The 19,447-nt window shown below is 40.5% G+C and overlaps 1 long non-coding RNA gene across 2 annotated transcripts in view; it reads left to right on the top strand.

Moving 5' to 3' along the window:
• The first annotated feature begins 2,570 nt into the window (after positions 1–2,570).
• Positions 2,571–19,447, top strand: part of LOC139358011 (uncharacterized) — a 34,203-nt gene continuing 17,326 nt past the window's right edge. The window contains exons 1-2 of one of the 2 annotated variants that reach the window (XR_011612195.1): positions 2,571–2,629; positions 9,353–9,428. This is a non-coding gene — a long non-coding RNA (uncharacterized lncRNA). Of the gene's footprint in view, positions 2,630–9,352; positions 9,479–19,447 lie in introns of both variants that reach the window. The other variant, XR_011612194.1, reaches the window with a different exon arrangement.

Below are 19,447 nucleotides of genomic sequence, written 5' to 3'. Positions count from 1 at the left end.
TCTATTATCCCACTGGTTCTGTTTCTCTAAGAATCCTAAGTGATGCTGGAGTTCCTGCACAGAGAGAGGCCCCGACTCCTGTAAGCCTCTGCCCACAAGTGTCCTCAGAGGAGTGGGTGGAGCACGTGGAGGGGGTCTGGGTCCACACAGGGACCTTTTCAGGGCAGAGCTCACTGCCCAGCTGCGTCACAGTGAGGACACAGCCACCTGCAGCGGGTTATGTGGGCAGCTGGTCAGGGAAAGGCCTGGGGCTGGCTCTATCGATCGGAGTCTGCAAAGCCAAGCACTTTTCAGGATGACATCCTCTTCCAAAACTCTAATTCTATCTGAAATTGTTTCCACTGCTGCTTTCCTTTTTTGAGCTGTTTAAAGGAATAGGGAGGATACTTCTCAAAATTTTTTACACAAGGAATTTTTTTAATGACATCTCTTTTTGGGGGGGTGGGGTGGTGAGATGGAAAAAGGACTTGAAACTTTAGTTTTTTGGAGTTCCTTAAAACTTACCCATCAGGTGTAATAGCTTTTTGTCTCACTCCATAACAGAGATGCTCCAAGAAATACAAATTTCTTCTTGCTTTTCCGTAATTCAAGGTAATTTTTTTTTTTTGAGTTTCCATTTAGCTAAGCTGGCATAAACTTAATCTCAGATATTTAGGATCCTCTTTCTCCCTATGGCTGGACTAGAAGTCTATGGACAAATGTTGTAAGACATTGGGGGAAGATGTATCCAGTCCTGAAGTCACTCAAGCTGACAAGTCATGTCTGCTGAGACCGTCATGATTACACTCAGTCCTGCTGTCAGCCACCCGAGATTGCCTCTGTGTTTTCCCTTATGCCCCCAGGGATGGTCACTCTCTCCCACACAAGTGGGATCTTCCCGCCTCTCTGTGCAACACCAAAGCACAAACATCTTGTCAGCGCTATCCGAAGCCCCGTCTCCCGCGATCCAATTTCGAGTTAATCCTTGTCCTGGCTTTGGTGCATCTGTGGGGTTTCTGCTAGAAATCGGGGCACAGGATCCTCCATCATCCATAACTCTGCTCCCACCTTTTCTCTTCCCTTTCTAAACCTTAGAGAATCTTCCTAACAGTGGGGATGTGGCATGATCAGGAGAAAAGAGAAAGCCACTCTTGTCACACCCCGTTTCCTGAACATTTTGTCTCCTGTCTCCCGTGTTTCTCCAAGGCATTAGGACCTCAGAACTCAAAGCCAGGAGGGGCCTGGTAGGCTGTGTCTTTTTTTGGACCCTGATATCTCTCTTCTAGGAGGCTAGGAGTGGGGCATTTCATCCACCAAATAGCATGAAAAGCAGGGGTGGGAGTAGTGACTATAAAACACAACGACCCTCATAGGTGCAGCAAACCACCATGGCACATGTATCCCTATGTAACAAACCTGCACACTCTGCACATATATCCAAGAACTCAAAGTAAAATAAAATAAAATAAAACACAGCGACCAGAAAAAGATAAATCTCTGCGAGTATTTTGAATGGCTCCTTCCACCACACAGATGTGGGAATCCCACATTCCAATGGTGATCAGGGGTCCTAATGTTTTGAGGCTTCTCTTTTTTAGATTGTGTTCAACTGATTGATATGACCTGACAGTTTTATTCTATGCTTGGAGGAGCCACTTCTTAACTCCCTCTCATTTTCTCTGCCTTCTGCCCTTACTTCTCTGGGTCTAGCACAATGCTTGATCATAGTGCAAGTGCACAGAACTATTAGTTAAATAAGTGAATGAATGATTTTAGATTTATTTAAAACTCATAAAACACCACCATCAACAAAAATCCTGTCCCTTGAAGCATCTCCTGTGTACGTCTCTTTGTCTGGGTTTACTGATACAAAGCATAGACTTCAATTGTTCTGACACATTACCACGGGCATCTGCCTTATAAAGATGCTGGCGAACAGATGCTAGTGAGCCTCCCACAAATGGTCGTCTGCAAGTAGTGTATATAAATCAGGCTGCTCAGTCTGGAATCAGTTCAGTACATGCATAGTACACTATTGAAGATTTGCTGATTAAATCACCCAAGCCGAAAACAGTTACAGTAATTCCAGACTCCATTTGGATTCCAATGTCAAGGCAAATCATTTGTGAGCACTGAGCTCATTTAAGCCTGGGAAGTAAACATCACAGGAGAGCTGTTTGCTTTCCATACCACTTTATTGCTCAACCCTTGCATTCATCATTGTGTCTAGCAAATAGCACATCAAAATGCCGTTAAATAATGTTGTTGAATAGGTTTTCTTCTTCTGCACAATTGACTGTAATATGGCCTAATAGATTGTGTTAATACTTCAAGGGAAATTTATAGTCTCTGAAGAATGGTCTGCAAATCCTTTTTCTTTTTCTGTTCTTTCAGAAGAGGTGGTTGCTTTAGAGGGATGTAAAATATTATTTTTAAATGTGGAAACAAATGAAAGTTCAAGCCTGACTAGGTAGCTCACTGTAAACCTGAAAGATGATTGCGGTGATGATGAGGTCTCTAGAGAGGACATTGACTTCATGGGAAAAACAATGGGTTTAGTATCAAGGAAACTGAGCTCCCATCTTGCTTCTCCTTCCAGGCACCTTCGGAGTGTTGGACAATCCAGTTAACTAATATTTCTGCGTTTTCCGTAAGTATAACATGAGAAGTTTGCTCTCTAGTTTCTATGACATTATGAGCAAGACATGCTAGCTTTGTGATATTTTTCATATTTATGTGTTCACTGGCTCCTAAATCAAATAATATCATTTGAGATAATGTTGAAAGGCATTGGGTCCTTAGGTTTTGTGGAGATATTAGGAAGGTTTTGAAATCATAGTTGGGTTTACTTTCTTGAATTGTCTTCTGCTAGCAGCATAATCCTGGGCAAGTTCCTTAATTTCTTTGGCTCAGTTTCTCAACCTGTCAAGTGGTGGTAATGCTACCGAATTCGAAATGTTGTCATAAGAGTCGGAGATAACATACGCAAACCACCTAACAGTCTTTGGTATTTGGTAGGTTTTTTATAAACAGTCTTTGGTATTTGGTATTTTTAGCAATTAAATCAAACTGCAGTAAAAGAGACAGGAGGGACATTATCAAAGTCACCAAAGTTTTTGTAACTAAGGAACTGTCAAAAGGAAGAGAGCATCTCAGAAAAGGTTTCTCATGGTTTTGCTTGAGCCTGATTCTTCTAGCAGGTGTATATTTCGGGAATCATTAATGATGAGGATGGACAGAATCTATTATTGGCATCAGTTACAAGAAAAGATCGCATATTTGAGTTTCTTGGACTACCAACTTCACATACTCATTTCTAAAATTAATAGACTTATTTTTAGAGCAGCTTTAAGTTTATAGAACTTATAGAAAAATGGAATAGGTAGTACAGAGAGTTCCCATATCCTTCTCAAGACATGGTTTCTCCTTGCATTGGTGTGGCACATTTGTTGCAATTGATAAACCAATATCAACACATTATTATTAATGTAACCCAGTTTCTGATAGGATTCACTCTGTGTTGTACAGTACTTTCTGTGGGTTTTGACAAATGCAAAATGTCATGTATGCACCATTACAATATGATACAATAGTTTCACTGTACTAAAAATCCCTTACGCTCTACCTTCTCATCACTCCTGGGTATTTACCCAAATGAGCTGAATTATTTTGTTCATACAAAAACCTGTGCATGCATGTTTATAGGAGCTTTATTTATAATTGCCCCAAATTGAAAACAACCACGATGCCCTCCAATAGGTGAATTGATAGACAAACTGTGGTACATCCACACCATGGAATAGTATTCAGTGATGAAAATAAATGAACTAGCAAACCACCGAAAGACATGGGAAACCTTAAATGCATTGTACTAAGCGAAAGAAACCAGTCTGAAAAGGCTACCCAGTCTGATTCCAACTATGTGATATTCTGGAAGAGGCTAGAGACACTAAAAAGATGTGTGGTTACCAGGGAGTAGGGGAGAAGGAGGGATGAAGAGTTGGAGCGCAGAAGGTTTGTGGGGCAGTAAGTCATCTCAATGGTACTATAACGGTGGACATTATCTATTTGTCAAAATCCATGGAATGTAATACAGAAAGAGTTAACCCTCATGTGAACTACAGATTTCAGTTCTTACAGGAATACCTTGTTCTAGTGTGCCTCACTTTATTGTGCATTGCAGATGCTATATATTTTTTTCTTTTTACAAATTGGAGGTTTGTGGCAACCCTGTTTTGAGCAAATCTATCCTCACCAGTTTTCTAAAAGCATGGACTCACTTGTCTCTGTGTCACATTTTGGTAATTCTTGCAATATTTCAAGCTTTTTTATTAGTATCATGTCTGTCATATCACATCTGTGATCAATGATCTTTGATGTTATTATTGTTATTGTTCTGGGGCACAACAAACTGTGCCTGTATCATTCGGCAATGTAATTGATACATCTGTACATTGTGAGTGGTCCACTTACAGGCTGCTCCCCCATTTCCCTCCCTTCCCTTGGGCCTCTCTATTCGTTGAAACACAACGATATTAAAATCAGGTCAATTGATATTCTATAGTTGCCTCTAGGTCTTCGAGTGAAAGGCAGAGTTGCATGTGTCTCACTTTAAATCAAAAGCTAGAAATGATTAGCTTAGTAAGGAAGGCATGTTGAAAACCAAGAGAGAGCAAAGGCTAGGCCTCTTGTGACAAACGGCCAAGTTTTGAATAAAAAGAAAAAGTTTTTTTGTTGTTGTTGTTTTGCTTTTGTTTTTGAGATGGAGTATTGCTATGTTGTCCAGGCTGGCCTCAAATTCCTGGGCTCAAGGGATCCTCCCTCCTCAGCCTCCCAAGTAGCCTGGACTATAGGCATGTGCTTTGGCACCTGGCTGCAAAGGAAAAAAATTCTTGGGGGAAATTAAAAATGCTACTCCAGTGAACACAGGAAAGATAAGAAAGTGAAACAGCCTCATTGCTGACATGAAGCAAGTTCTAGTGGCCTGGATGGAAGATCAAACAAGCCTCAGCCTTCGTATTATAGTTTGGGTGTGTGTCCTGCCCCAGTTTCATGCTGAAGATGCAGTCTCACGTTGAATATTATAATCCCCAGTATTGGAGGTGGGGCCTGGTAGGAGGTGACTGGATCATGGGAGCAGATTTCTCATGAATGGTTCAGCACCACCCCCTTGGTGCTCTCCTTGTGATAGCAACTTCTTATAAGATCTGGTTGTTTAAAAGTATATGGCGCCGGGCGCGCTGGCTCAAGCCTGTAATCCTAGCACTTTGGGAGGCCAAGGCGGGTGGATCACGAGGTCAGGAGATCGAGACCATCCTGGCGAACCCGGTGAAACCCCGTCTCTACTAAAAAAATACAAAAAAACTAGCCGGGCGAGGTGGCGGGCGCCTGTAGTCCCAGCTGCTCGGGAGGCTGAGGCAGGAGAATGGCGTGAACCCAGGAGGCGTAGCTTGCAGTGAGCTGAGATCCGGCCACTGCACTCCAGCCTGGGCGACAGAGTGAGACTCCGTCTCAAAAAAAAAAAAAAAAAGTATATGACACCTCCCATGCCACGCTCTTGCTTCTGCTCTGTGTGATCAGCCTATTCCCCATTCACCTTCTGCCATAATGATAAGCTTCCTGAGACCTCCCTAGAAGCAGGTGCCAGTGCTATGCTTCCTGTACAGCCTGCAGAACCACGAGCCAATTAAATCTCTTTTCTTTGTACATTTCCCATCATCAGGTATTTCTTTATAGTAATGGCCTAATACATGTCCCTTAAACCAAAGCCTAATCCAGAGCAAGGCCCTAACTTTCTTCAATTCTATGAAGGCTGAGAGAGGTGAGGAAGCCACAGAAGAAATGTTTGAAGCTAGCAGAGGTTGGTTCATGAGGTTTAAGGAATGAATCTGTTTCCAGGACATAAAAGTGCAAGGTGAAACAGCAAGTGCTAGTGTAGAAGCTGTGGCAAGTTATCCAGAAGACCTACTTAAGATAATTGGTGAAGGTGGCTACATAAATCACTGATTTTTGGTGTCGATGAAACAGCCTCCTTTTGGGAGAAGATAACATCTAAGACTTTAGTAGCTAGAGAGGAGAAGTCAATACCTGGCTTCAAGTCTTCAAAGGACAGGCTGACTCTTTTGTTAGAGGCTAATGCATCTGGTGACTATAAGTTGTAACCGAGGCTCATTTAACATTCTGAAAACCCTAGGGTTCCTTAAGAATTATGCTAAATCAACCCTCTTGTCCTCTGGAAATAGAACAAAAGGCTTATATATCAGCACATCTCTTTACAGCATGGTTTAGTGAATATTATAAGCCCACTGTTGAGACCTGCTGCTCTGGGATATAGATTCCTTTCAAGACATTACTGCTCACTGGTAGTGCACCTGGTCACTTAAGGTCTACAACATAGATGTGCAAGGTCCCTGATGTTGTTTTCCTGCCTGCTAACACAACATTTACTCTGTGGCCCAGGTAACAAGACAGAATGTTGGCATCGAAGTCTTGCTATTTAAGGAACACATTTTGTCAGGCTATAGCTGCTGTGCATAGGGATTCCTCTGATGGACCTGGGTAAAGTCAGTTGAAAACCTTCTGGAAAGGATTCCTCATTCCAATTGCCATTAAAAATGTTGGTAATTCATAAGAGTAAGTTAAAATATCCACACTAACAGAAATTTGGAAGAAGTTAATTCTAACCTTTGTGGATGACTTTGAACCCAGATATAAATCCAGGAATTTACAGCCAACTCATCTTGGATGAACCCACCAAAAACACACAGTGGGAAAGGACGGTCTTCACCAAACGGTGCTGGGAAAACTGGATCACTATATGCAGGAGAATGAAACCCTATCTCTCACCATATACAAAAATAAAATCAAAATGTATTTAACCCTTACTTCTAGGAGGCTAAACTGTGAAACTAGTAGAATAAAACTTTGGGGAAATGCTCCAGAACATTGGTCTGGGCAAAGATTTTTCTATGTAAGACCTCAAATGTACAGACAACCAAAGCAAAACTAGACAAATGGGATTACATGAAGCTGAAAAACTTTTGCAGAACAAAGAAAATGATAAACAAGGTGAAGAGGCAACCCTCAGAATGGGAGAAAGTATTTGCAAATTACCCATCTGACAAGGGATTAATAACCAGAATATATTTAATATAAAAACTCAAAACTCAATAGGAAAATCAGATTAAAAAATGGGGGAAAATCTGAATAGAATTTTTCCAAAGAAGACATACGAATATTCAAAGGGTATATGAAGTAATGTTCAACATCACTAGTTATCAGAGAAATGCAAATCAAAACCACAATGAGATATGATCTCAGCCCAATTAGAATAGCTTTTATCAAAAAAGACAGGCAATAACAGACACTGGTGAGAATGCAGAGAAAGGGGATCGCTTGAGCACTGTTGGTGAAAATGTAAATGAGTAAAACCACTGTGGAGAACAGTATGGAGGTTCGTCCAAAAACTAAAAAAAAAAAAAAAAAAACTACCATATGACCCAGCATTTCTGTTACTGAATATATATTCAAAAGAAAGGAAATCAATATGTGGCAGAGATGCCTGCAATCCCATGTTTATTGCAGTACTATTCACAACAGCCAAAATATGAAATCAAATTAAGTGCCCATCAGTGGACAAATGAATAGAGAAAATGTGGTAAATATGCACAATGGAATATTATTCAGCCATAAAAAGAATAAAATTTTATAATTTGTAGCAAGTTGGATGGAACAGGAGGTCATGTTAAGTGAGATAAGCTAGACATGAAAGGACAAATACTTCATGTTCTCACTCATATGTAGAAGCTAAAATGGTAGATTTCATGAAGACAGAGAGTAGATTGGTGGTTATCAGAGACCAGGAAGGGTAGAGGGGAAGGAGGAAGAAGATCAGCTGATTAATGGGTAAAAATGTATAGTTTGAGAGAAGAAGTAAGACCTAGCATTAGATAGATCAGTAGGATAAGTAGAGTTTACAGTAATCAAACATACATTTCAAAATACAAGAGAATAATTTGAACATATCTAGCATAAAGAAAGGACAAATATTTAAGGTGATGGATATAACAGGTACACTGATTTGATCTTTGCAAATTATATCGATGTTCAAATTATCGCATGCACCCCCAAACTATGTACAACTATTATGCTTCAATAAAAAATTTAAAAAGCGGTGTAAGGAAAATAGGAAGTCACCATGCTATTTCCATTGAGAGATGATCAAGACCTGTGCCAGGAATGGGACACCAGATGCAAGACTGAAGTGCACAGACTTTTGAGAAAACTGGTGTGCAGGGGAAGGACATGAGTGACCATAGGAGGACCCAAGGTTTTGATTACTGACAACCGAGAAGATTGTAGTGTGACTTATAAAAATGGGGAGGAAAGAGGTGATTTTCTTTTAACTTTTAGGAAGGATTTAGCAAGACATGACTGGTATGAATTTTGGATCAAAATAAGAAATAGACACATAATTGGCCCCTAATATCATTAACTCCAGGACTTATAGAGTGCTTTAAATTGTAGGGCTATATTTACAGAAAAGGTGTATGTGTATGAAAAATGCATGTTTTGTGGCAAACAAGCTATATATCATATAGTGGTTTATAATAAAATTAGGATAAATGATTTGTATAAGGGAGCAGGAGCAGCTTAAAAGCAATGTTCATAATAACCGTCTGCCTGTTTGGCTACACGTCAAAAAAAAAAAGAAACTTCCAGCGTTTCATGGTTGTAGAAATGTAGAATTTGGAGGGTTTTTGTTTGGAGTGGAAAAACAGACTATGGTAAAATTTCCAGGTCTAGCAGAAGGCTATCAGTTGCATGTTTAATTGTTAACAATAATAGAGGCTGGTCATAGTGGCTCACGCCTGTAATCCCAGCACTTCGGGAGGCCAAGATGGGTGAATCGCTTGAGCCCAGGAGTTCGAGACCACCCTGGGCAACATGGCAAAACACTATCCCAACAAAAATTACAAAAACTATCCAATTGTGGTGGTGCATACCTGAGGTTCCAGCTACTCCAGAGGCTGAGGTGGGAAGATCCCTTGAACACAGGAAGTGGAGGTTGCAGTGAGCCAAGATTATGCCACTGCACTCTAGCCTGGGCCACAGAGCAAGACTCTGTCTCTAAAAAAGAGGGTGAGGAAATGCACTCATTAATTAGAAAGAAACCCTCAGGGTGTACTGAAGGTCGATTTAGGCTGTTCTTTTTTTGTTGTTTGCTTTTTGCAACCTCAACCTCAGTATGCTTATTCTAGTTAATTCTTGAATTTCTAGTAAGGAAATATAGCTGAATGGGAACTAATTTCTTTCTTTTTTTTCTTTCTTTCATCATTTCTTCTTTCTTTTCTCTCTCTCTCTCTCCTTTTAGATGGAATATTGCTCTGTCAGCTAGGCTGAAGTACAGTGGCACGATCTTGACTCACTGCAATCTCTGCCTCTCGAGTGTAAGTGATTCTCCTGCCTCAGCCTTTTGAGTAGCTGGGACTACAGGCATGTACGTATGTGTCCATGTGTCTTCATAATAAAATGATTTCCATTCCTTTGGGTGTATATGCAGTAATGGGATTGCTGGGTCCATTTGTAGTTCTGTCTTTAGGTCTTTGAGGAATTGACACATTGTCTTCCACAATGGTTGAATTAATTTGCATTCCTACCGCCATGCCTGGGTAATGTTTGTGTTTTTAGTAGAGACAGGGTTTCACCATGTTGGCCAAGGCTGGTCTTGAACTCTTGACCTCAAGTGATCTGCCCGCTTTGGTCTCGAAAGTGCTGAGATTACAGGCATGAGTCACCAGTCTTTAAAGCAGAAATAACTGTGTCCTTCTCCTCTGCCCTTGCAACAGGGAGGCTTTTGTTTTCTCCTCTCTCTTCTCCACTACAACTGTTTTCGAGAGAAGAGCTGCTGGCAGTATTTGCACTGGCAGTATTTGTGCCTCTTGCATTCAGCGACTGTGGTTACTGCCCTTGAGCCCTGTCCCCTACTGTGCATGGAAGGCATTGTTCCTGTTTCAGAAACATGGAGCCCTGAAGAATCTGTGCAGGAAGGAGAGTGGGTGGTGTGGATGGTGCATGAACTCTTCTTAGTATTCCCCTAATTATAATAAATGCAACTACCAGTAGCCAAGAAAGAGATTTTTGTTATTTTTGTCTGAGGAAGAAATGCTTCCCACCCTATTGTAGCTACCATATAGCTCTGACTCCCTGGGATATATACAGGATTTAAGAAAACTATCATTGAAATAATTGATAATATTTTAGTTCATATAATTTTAAAATTGTTATTAACTTTTTAATGTAGTGTTACTTAAATTCGGGGTACATCTGCAGGTTTGTTACATAGGTAAATTTGTGTCATGGGGGTTTGTTGTACAGATTATTTCATCACCCAGGTATTAAGCCAATTACTTAGTAGTTATTTTGTGTGATTCTCTCCCTCCTCCCACCCTCCATCCTCCGACAGACCCCAGTGTGTGTTGTTTCCCCCCAGGTCTCCATGTGTTCTCATCATTTAGCTCCCAGTTGTAAGTGAGAACATGTGGTGTTTGGTATTCGGTTCCTGTGTTAGTTTGCTGAGGATGATGGCCTCCAGCTTCATCCATGTCCCTGCAAAGGACATGATCTTCTTCTTTTTAATGGCTGCATACTATTCCATGGTGTGTATGTGCCACATTTTCTTTATCCAGGCTATCATTGATGGGCATTTAGGTTGATTCCATGTCTTTGTCATTGTGAATAGTGCTGTAATGAACATACACGTGCATGTGTCTTCGTAATAAAATGATTTCTATTCCTTTGGGTATATACCCAGTAATGGAATTGCTGGGTACAATGGTAGTTCTGTCTTTAGGTCTTTGAGGAATTGCCACATTGTCTTCCACAATCGTTGAACTAATTAACACTCCTACCAACAGTATATAAGCATTCATTTTTCTCCACAACCTTGCCAGCATCTGTGATTTTTTTGACTTTTTAGTAATAGCCATTCTGACTGGTGTAAGATGGCATATCTCACTGTGGTTTTGACTTGCAGGTCTCTAACGATCAGTGATATTGAGCTTTTTGTCATATGATTGCTGGCCGCATGTATGTCTTTTTTTGAAAAGTGTCTTTTAATGTCCTTTGCTCACTTTTTAATGAGGTTGTTTGATTTCTTGTAAATTTGTTTAAGTTCTTTACGGATGCTGGATAATAGATTTTTGTTGGATACATGGTTTATAAATATTTTCTCCCATTCTGTAGGTTGTCTGTTTCTCTGTCGATAGCTTCTTTTGCTGTGCAGGAGCTCTTTAGTTTAATTAGGTCCCATTTGTCAAATTTTTCCTTTGTCGCGATTGCTTTTGGTGTCATCATGATGAAATATTTACTCGTGCCTGTGTCCTGAATGGTATTGCCTAGATTGTCTTCTAGTTTATTCATAGTTTTGGGTTTTACATTTAAGTCTTTAATTCATCTTGAATTAGTTTTTGTATATGATGTAAGGAAGGGGTTCAGTTTTTTTGTTTTGTTTGTTTGTTTGTTTGTTTTTGAGACACAGTCTCGCTCTGTTGCCCAGGCTGGAGTGCAGTGGCATGATCTCGGCTCACTGCAAGCTCCGTGTCCCAGGTTCATGACATTCTCCTGCCTCAGCCTCCCGAGTAGCTGGGACTACAGGTACTTGCCACCACGCCTGGCTAATTTTTTGTATTTTTAGTAGAGACAGGGTTTTACCATGGTAGCCAGGATGGTCTCGATCTCCTGACCTCATGATCCACTGACCTCAGCCTCCCAAAGTGATGGGATTACAGGCTTGAACTACCACGCCCAGCCTGAAGGGGTTCAGTTTTAATCTGTATATGGGTAGCCAGTTATCTCAGCACCAAAAAAATATAATTTAAATATAAACAAGAAATATAAATCGGAAAAAATGCATTTATATATGCTATTAAATAAGAAATAATACTGGGAGTAATTATTTTTATTTTTTCTTTTACTCACACTACCCAAAAGCATATACATATGTGTACTCGAATATGTAATATGAGCTATATGCATATGATTTCTTATATAGTATGAAATACTATGAGAATTAACTGAAGTAAAATTTATAAAGAAAGGAAATCTGTAGAAAGATTTTAGCACAAATATTTAAATAGTATTGCTTCACAAAATTTCAGATCCAGCTATCTATAAAAATTCATATACACATCAAATGTATTATAGACAAAAGAAAGGTAAAGAATTGCTTGTTTTTTCCACAAGACTATAAGGTTCAACGCAATTATGTTAAACATTAAAGGGGAAAATGAGGACCTAAAACATTGCATTTAAAGTAAAAATATATAGTTTCTGAATAAGGGTTTGAGGCGCTTCCTAAAAAGCAAAATACGAAGCTTAGTGCACTGATTTTACGATATTTTAAAGGGTAGTTAGAGATTTCTGTTGTTTTAACTTTATTAGTAGTAGTAGTAGTAGTAGTAGTATTTTGAGATGGAGACTCACTCTGTCACCCAGGCTGGAGTGCAGTGGCGCGATCTCGGTTCATTGGAAGCTCCGCCTCCCGGGTTCACGCCATTCTCCCGCCTCAGCCTCCCGAGTAGCTGGGACTACAGGCGCCCGCCACCACGCCCGGCTAATTTTTTCAATTTTTAGTAGAGACGGGGTTTCACGTTTTAGTCAGGATGGTCTCCGTCTCCTGATCTCGTGATCCACCGCCTCGGCCTCCCAAAGTGCTGGGATTACAGGTATGAGCCACCATGCCTGGCCTGACTTTATTATCTCAATTTATTTTCTCTATTTTGGCATGCCATGTATGCGACTTCCGTGAGACATTGCTGTTAGTATCTAATATTGTAACAAGGGCTCTTTGGAGCATCAGGCAGGAAATAAGGAGATGAAGGAACGATCCAGTCTGAAGGGTGCAGGGCAGAGGAAGAACTGCAAAGAAGCTCAGTGTTGGTCAGGGCGATGGGAAGAGTTTGGAGGTGGGTAGAGGCACAGGAGGCAAGCAGAGTCTTGCAGAAGCAGGTCCGGGTGGGATCCAATGACAGGGGTTATCGAGGGGGTTTCCATGGTGTGACTTGCCCTGTGTGTAGCCTCACGGCTCCCTGACCTAAGATTGGCATTGATCATGCAGAGGTACTTGGTTATGCATCGTGACAATCTTCCCATAGTATAATTTGGCTTAATCACGTTCTTCTCCTAATGATGTCAGTTTTGCATATGGATGAGACATGGCTTCCTTTGAGGGATGGAAATCTGTAATTATTGCCAGTAATATTCAATACATTTTACTTATGCATGCTCTAATTTAATTTCCCCATCTTTAGAGTGAGCATGGTTTTGGAGACAGAGGGACATCCTCCTGATTCCTCTCTATGTGATTTTGGACTCATCGAAAGTTTAGCTTCTTTGTCAGGAAAACAGGGAGTTGGCGTGGGACATATGTGCCACACAGAGGAGCCCATGGCCTGTGGAGTCACTGAGACTGGGAGCTCCATGTCCCACTGGAGAACTCAGCCTCTTCTTAGTGTGGCCTGACCAGTTTCTTCTGTCAACAGAGTTACTCCATTCAATTTGAATAGACATTAATTTTTAATTTTGTCTTTACATTCATGTGAAAAGTATTTGAAACCTGAAAATGTCATGGATATGGATAGTTTCTCTTTCTTAATGGGCATTTTGAGCTCCTGATGTTTTTTGGGTGCAAGATATCTTGAAAGAGGTTCTTTAAATGCATGCGATGTGGAGCTTGTGCATTTTTGAAACCCAATACACAAGTAATAAGAAATAACTCATATTTCAAATTCCTGTCACAGCGCAAACGTGGCCTTCGTGCTGATGGAGAGGCTGCAAATGAATGATATCTGGGTTCCTAAATACCATGGAACTCACACACTCGTCCTCCCACAGAGAGTAAGATATAGCCCGGCACTGCCCAGGCCAGAAATAGCTTGAGAGTCTAAATTCCTTCATGGCATTTAGAAACAACAGTTGTAGGGAGAAAGGTCTATACTCATGGCAATTTTGCCTAATGATATTTTTTTCTGTGCTGGTCATATGATTTTAAAGTTTTTTTTTAATTAAATAAGCAATGGAATTTTGAACAGAAAAATATGAAATTAAAACAACAAAAAATACCCATAATCACACTAGACTGTGATAACCAAACTGAGTATTTTGGTTTCATAAGTTTTTAATCTTTTTCCTTATGTATATAAAAATGTTTAAAAACCAAAGAAAATTATATCACAATTGGTATATCAACTTAGTATTAGTCTTACTCATTTAATATGCCAAAGGTAACCTACTTATCCTTTGACTACAAGAGTTTTCTAAATGTCTGTATAATATTACATCAGATGAATGCAATATAATTTATTTTAAATATTTTCTTATTGCATATTTAGATTGTTTCTAATTTTTGAGTATGACCAACAATTCTTTGACCAGTATTCCTATAGCTAAATGCTTATGTTGTATGTCTGATTATTTCCTTGGTACAAATTTCTAACAGTAGAGTGTCAGTCAAAGGGTATGTACAATGTAAACATTTAGATGTGTATTGTCAAATTATCCTCCACTAAGTTCCTAAAATATGCATCTTTACTGTCTTGGTGTAACTACTCAGGTCCTGTACCCTTGAAAACATAGATTATTATTTTTATTTCAGAATATCTTTATCAGTTTAAAAGATAAACTATGCTATCCTCTTGTTGTTAATAAAGGTGCATTTCTTTGATTACTTCCCCTCTTACAGAAGAGTAAATGAAGATTCAGTAAGTTTGACTGACTTATGCATGGGTGCATAGATAACACATGCAGAAAGCAATCACTTCAGTATTCAATATTTGAGGTCCTCTCTGGGCCAGTACAGTGCGAGACACTAGAAATTCAAAACCACAGATAATGGCCTCCCGGGCCTGTAGGTTGTCCTTGTTAGGAGGCAGGGGCGAAGCCCAACCAGTGCCCACAATGATGTCATAGCCCCAGGTGAGTGTGGGAGGGGAAGCTGTAGAAATATTTTCCAGCCAAAGAAATCAGTGAAGTAAAGATAGGCAGGAGGCAGGCAAAAAGGAGGCAGAACCGACAGGTTGCAGGGGCAGGAGAGGCCATGGAGGAGGAGTCAGGCTTGGCAACACAGGTGTAGGTGGCACCTGTCATAGGCACAGGCGTGGAGATCTGAGGGCTTAGAGGGGAGAAGACCGTGCACTGCCAATGTCAGTTGTGTGGAAGCAAACCTGAGCTACATCTAAGAGTCCTGAGATCAGGGGAGGAGGAGTGGGGAGGAGACAACCGAGGTCCTGGGTGGAAAGCAGAAATACTTCCTGAGTCAAAGAAACAGCCCCAAGCCTCCAGACCTGCCAGGGCTCAAGCAGGCAGCTCCAGATGCCAAGACCTATAATCTAGCAGCTCAGGTTGATTTTGCCAGAGTAGTGTGAAGAGGCCCTGATTTTCCCCTTTGATTGTATACCCATACAAAAGGCAGAAGAGTTATTTGAAAAGCAAGAGATTCACAGTTACAAACACATGGGAAGCACAAGAAAAAGTGGTAGAAGGGATCTGGGCCCTTCAATGTTGACAGCCTTCTCTAGGATCCCTGGGTATGACAGAATGAGGAGGATCCTTGGAGGGTATAAAAAGGTTCAAAGGACAACAAGCCAAACAAAACACCACCCTCAGGACTACAGAGAAGTTATTTCAGGAGATGCATTAATTCCATGTTTTTGTTCCATAGGTTGCTGTTTTGTAACTTTTTTTCCTTAGGTGAAAGAATTATGTGTCCTCCCCCACTGTCTAAAGAAAGATATGCCTGTCATGAAGCATGCCCTTACTTACTTTGAAGGGGACAACCCTTTTCTAGCTTCAATATTTATTTCCTCTTTTGATGGGGAAACTTCTAGGGAAGTAGAAAGACAGCTTAAAGCCTTGGGGGAGACATTTTCCATGCTTGCTAAAAAAGTGCATTAAAATATTTAGTACATGTCCTGGATGTAACCCAGCCCTCCAGAGCTATTTTTTCTCACTGTATTAGTCCATTTTCATACTGCAATAAAGAACTGCCTGAGACAGGGTAATTTATAAGAGAAACGGTTTCAATTGACTCACAGTTCAACATGGCTGGGGAGGCCTCAGGAAACTTACAATCATGGTGGAAGGGGAAGGGGAAGCAAGGCACGTTCTTCACAAGGCGGCAGGAAGGAGAAGTGCCAAGCAAAGGGGAAGGAGCTCCTTATAAAACCATCAGATCTTGTGAGAACTCACTCACTATCATGAGAACAGCATGGGGGAAACTACTCCCATGATTCAACTACCTCCACCTGGTCTCTCCTTTGACAAATAGGGATTATAGGGATTATAGGGATTACAATTCAAGATGAGATTTGGGTGGGGACACAAAGCCTAACCACATCAGGGGGAGGGGGCTCACAACTGAACATTTCAGATAATTTTAACATGTGCTGGTATCCACAAACGAGGGGCAATGTGGACTCAGCAGACAATGTCACGGGCCTTCTGTTTCAAAAACGATTCATAAAGACTTTTATGCTTTTATATGTGCCATACGGGAGTGGGGCATTCTCATCTTGTTCCTTGTTTAACCCTCAGCATCTACTAGCAATAACTGATGATCATGAAATGTTTGTTAATTGAATGGCTGAAGTTTAGACAGACGCTGCTTCTGTCCATGAAAGGCATCCTGCTTGCTCTTTGCCCTGTGTCCAGTGAAAACTCTCATTTCTCTGTGCAACTTCAACAGGTTTCACATCACAAGGAGCACAAGGCACTGGCTTTCATTTCCACCCTGAAGCTCAGCAGCCCCGTTTGCAGCCCATCAGCTGCCTGCTCCAGAATAGAGGAGGGAAGGGCTGGGCTTCAGAGTTTGCTTTTTTCCCCTCAGTACTATGAATGGAAAATTCCAAAGGATCCTGTGAAGGGATCCAGATTGATACCTTGGGGTCCAGTGTACGTAGGTCTGTTTGTGTGAACTCACCCTTTAAAGACAGAAAAAAAGGAAAACATATATATTTATAGCTTCCGAGAGAGAGCCTTGGTGCTAGTTTTGATGGCTTGCTAGGAACACAAGTGAAGCCAAGGTGGGTAATGTGGTTGGGAGCACTGATTTTGGGAGGAGGGTGGCCCTGGTGTCATTTAGGAAGGGACAACAAGATGCTCCTGTGGACCACCACTGATTCTCTCAAGCTGATGACCTCTGGTGGTAGTGACAATGTGATGGGAACCCAAAGAGGGGGAGAGTCTGTAGAAATTTCACGTGGTTGAATCAACTTCAGCTTTTGGTAACTGGTGGACCGCCAAGCAGCACGAGCAGGGCAGAACACCATAAGTCCGTGAACCGGGCAGTGAGTTGAATGACATGAACTTGAGTCAGGGAGGAGAAAACTAGGGGCAGGGCACATCTTTGATTAGTGAGCAGCCAACAGGGTGGACCCCCAGAGGGCTTAAGGCCCTTCTCTGAAGAACTAGATGGTTATCCCTGGGTCCTGTTATTGAGGCTAGTTTCTCTTAAGTTTCAACCCCAGTCAGATCACCGTATCTAAATCATGGAGACTGTACCACCGGTTGTGTTAAGAGGTGATGTTTGAATATTTAGATGAAGATAATCAAAGTATTACAAAAATGACAAAGGACTCAATGGAGTAAACAAGTTAATTTACACACCAGAGTCAAAATTTCACAAATATTATTGCATAGAGTGAAGATAAATTTTTAAAATTTAAATTAATTTAACAAAATAAACAGTACTTAAATGTGGCTTTTTTTGTACAGATTATTTTCTTATTCAATATTCTTCCTTTCCTAGTTTATAAGTATTTTGCTGCTATTCTTTTATTCTCTGAAAATTGCGAAATGCATACTTAACTTTTCAAATACAAGTTTTTCCAAAATTTGTATACATTTCCTGAAAACAAGTACCTTTGAAGATGGCGACTCCATTTCTGCTCCCTCTAATTCACGAGTTATTCTTGACTTGCTTTGTGGAATTGGTTAGTTTCATTTTTTTCTTAATGGCAAAAAGTATTTGTCATGATTTTTGCATGTTTCCTACCTTCTTGATCCTCATCTTTTTCTCTGATTTAATTATATCTTTTCTGAAGTTATGCTACAGATAAACTCTCTTTTTTTGTTTGCCCAAGAATGTCTCCATTTCATCCTACCCTTAAAAAGTGGGTCCTAGGCCAGGCGCGGTGGCTCAAGCCTGTAATCCCAGCACTTTGGGAGGCCGAGACGGGCGGATCACGAGGTCAGGAGATCGAGACCATCCTGGCTAACACGGTGAAACCCCGTCTCTACTAAAAAATACAAAAAACTAGCCGGGCGAGGTGGCGGGCGCCTGTAGTCCCAGCTACTCGGGAGGCTGAGGCAGGAGAATGGCATGAACCCGGGAGGCGGAGCTTGCAGTGAGCCGAGATCGCGCCACTGCACTCCAGCCTGGGTGACAGAGCCAGACTCCGTCTCAAAAAAAAAAAAAAAAAAAAAAAAAAAAAAAAAAAAAAGTGGGTCCTAGAACTTCTAGGTTGGCAATTATTTTTTAATAGCACTTTGGAGATCTCATTCTTCTGCCATCCGTCTTTCATCATTTCTGTTGAGAACCTAGTGGTCAATGTCATTCTGCCACCTTGAAAGTAAGATGTTTTATTCACTACCTTATGGATTTATGCATGTGTGTGGTTGTTTCTTTGGTTTTACCTTTATTTTTGGTTCATCCAACTCATCCTGACATGTTCAAGTGTAGTTTTATGTTTGTTTAACCTCTGTAGATTTAGGAACTTCCCACTGGCTTTCCCTTGATGTAGGGAATCAGTCATTATCTTAAAATATTACTTACAAATATTGTCTCTGTTCTATATTCTTTCTCCTCTTTGGTTAGGAATCCAAGTAAAAATATGGTAAAATGTCTCACTGCCTATGTATTTTGCTGTGATGCATTCTGCATAATTTCTTCTGACTGATCTTTGGATTCACTAATACCTACTTTAGCTATTTCAAAACAGTGAACAGCTATGGCATTTAAAAATTTATTTTTTGCATCTTTCTTTAGAAATGTTCTTTGTTTCCTTTTTCACACATTCCAGTCATTTAAAAAATATTTATTTTGTTTTAGATCCAAGGGTACATGTGAATGTTCGTTACATGGGTATATTGCATACTGGTGAGGACTGGGCTTCTGGTTCACCCATTACCCAAGTAATGAATATGGTACCTAATAGGTAGTTTTTCAACCCTCACATCCTCTCCCCTTTGGGAAACCTCAGTGTCTATTATTTCCATTTTTATGCACATGGGTACCAATTATTTATCTCCCACTTGTAGGTGAGAACTTGCAGTATTTTATTTTCTGTTTCTGAGTTAATTCACTTAGAATAATGGTCTCCACCTCCATCCATATTGCCTCAATGAACATGATTTCATTCTTTTTTATAGTGGTGTAGTATTACATGTTGTGTATACATATCACATTTTCTTT

Source organism: Macaca nemestrina, chromosome 13 (genome assembly GCF_043159975.1).
Source record: "Macaca nemestrina isolate mMacNem1 chromosome 13, mMacNem.hap1, whole genome shotgun sequence".
Lineage (NCBI taxonomy): Eukaryota > Metazoa > Chordata > Mammalia > Primates > Cercopithecidae > Macaca > Macaca nemestrina.
This window is presented reverse-complemented; position numbering and strand designations above follow the sequence as displayed.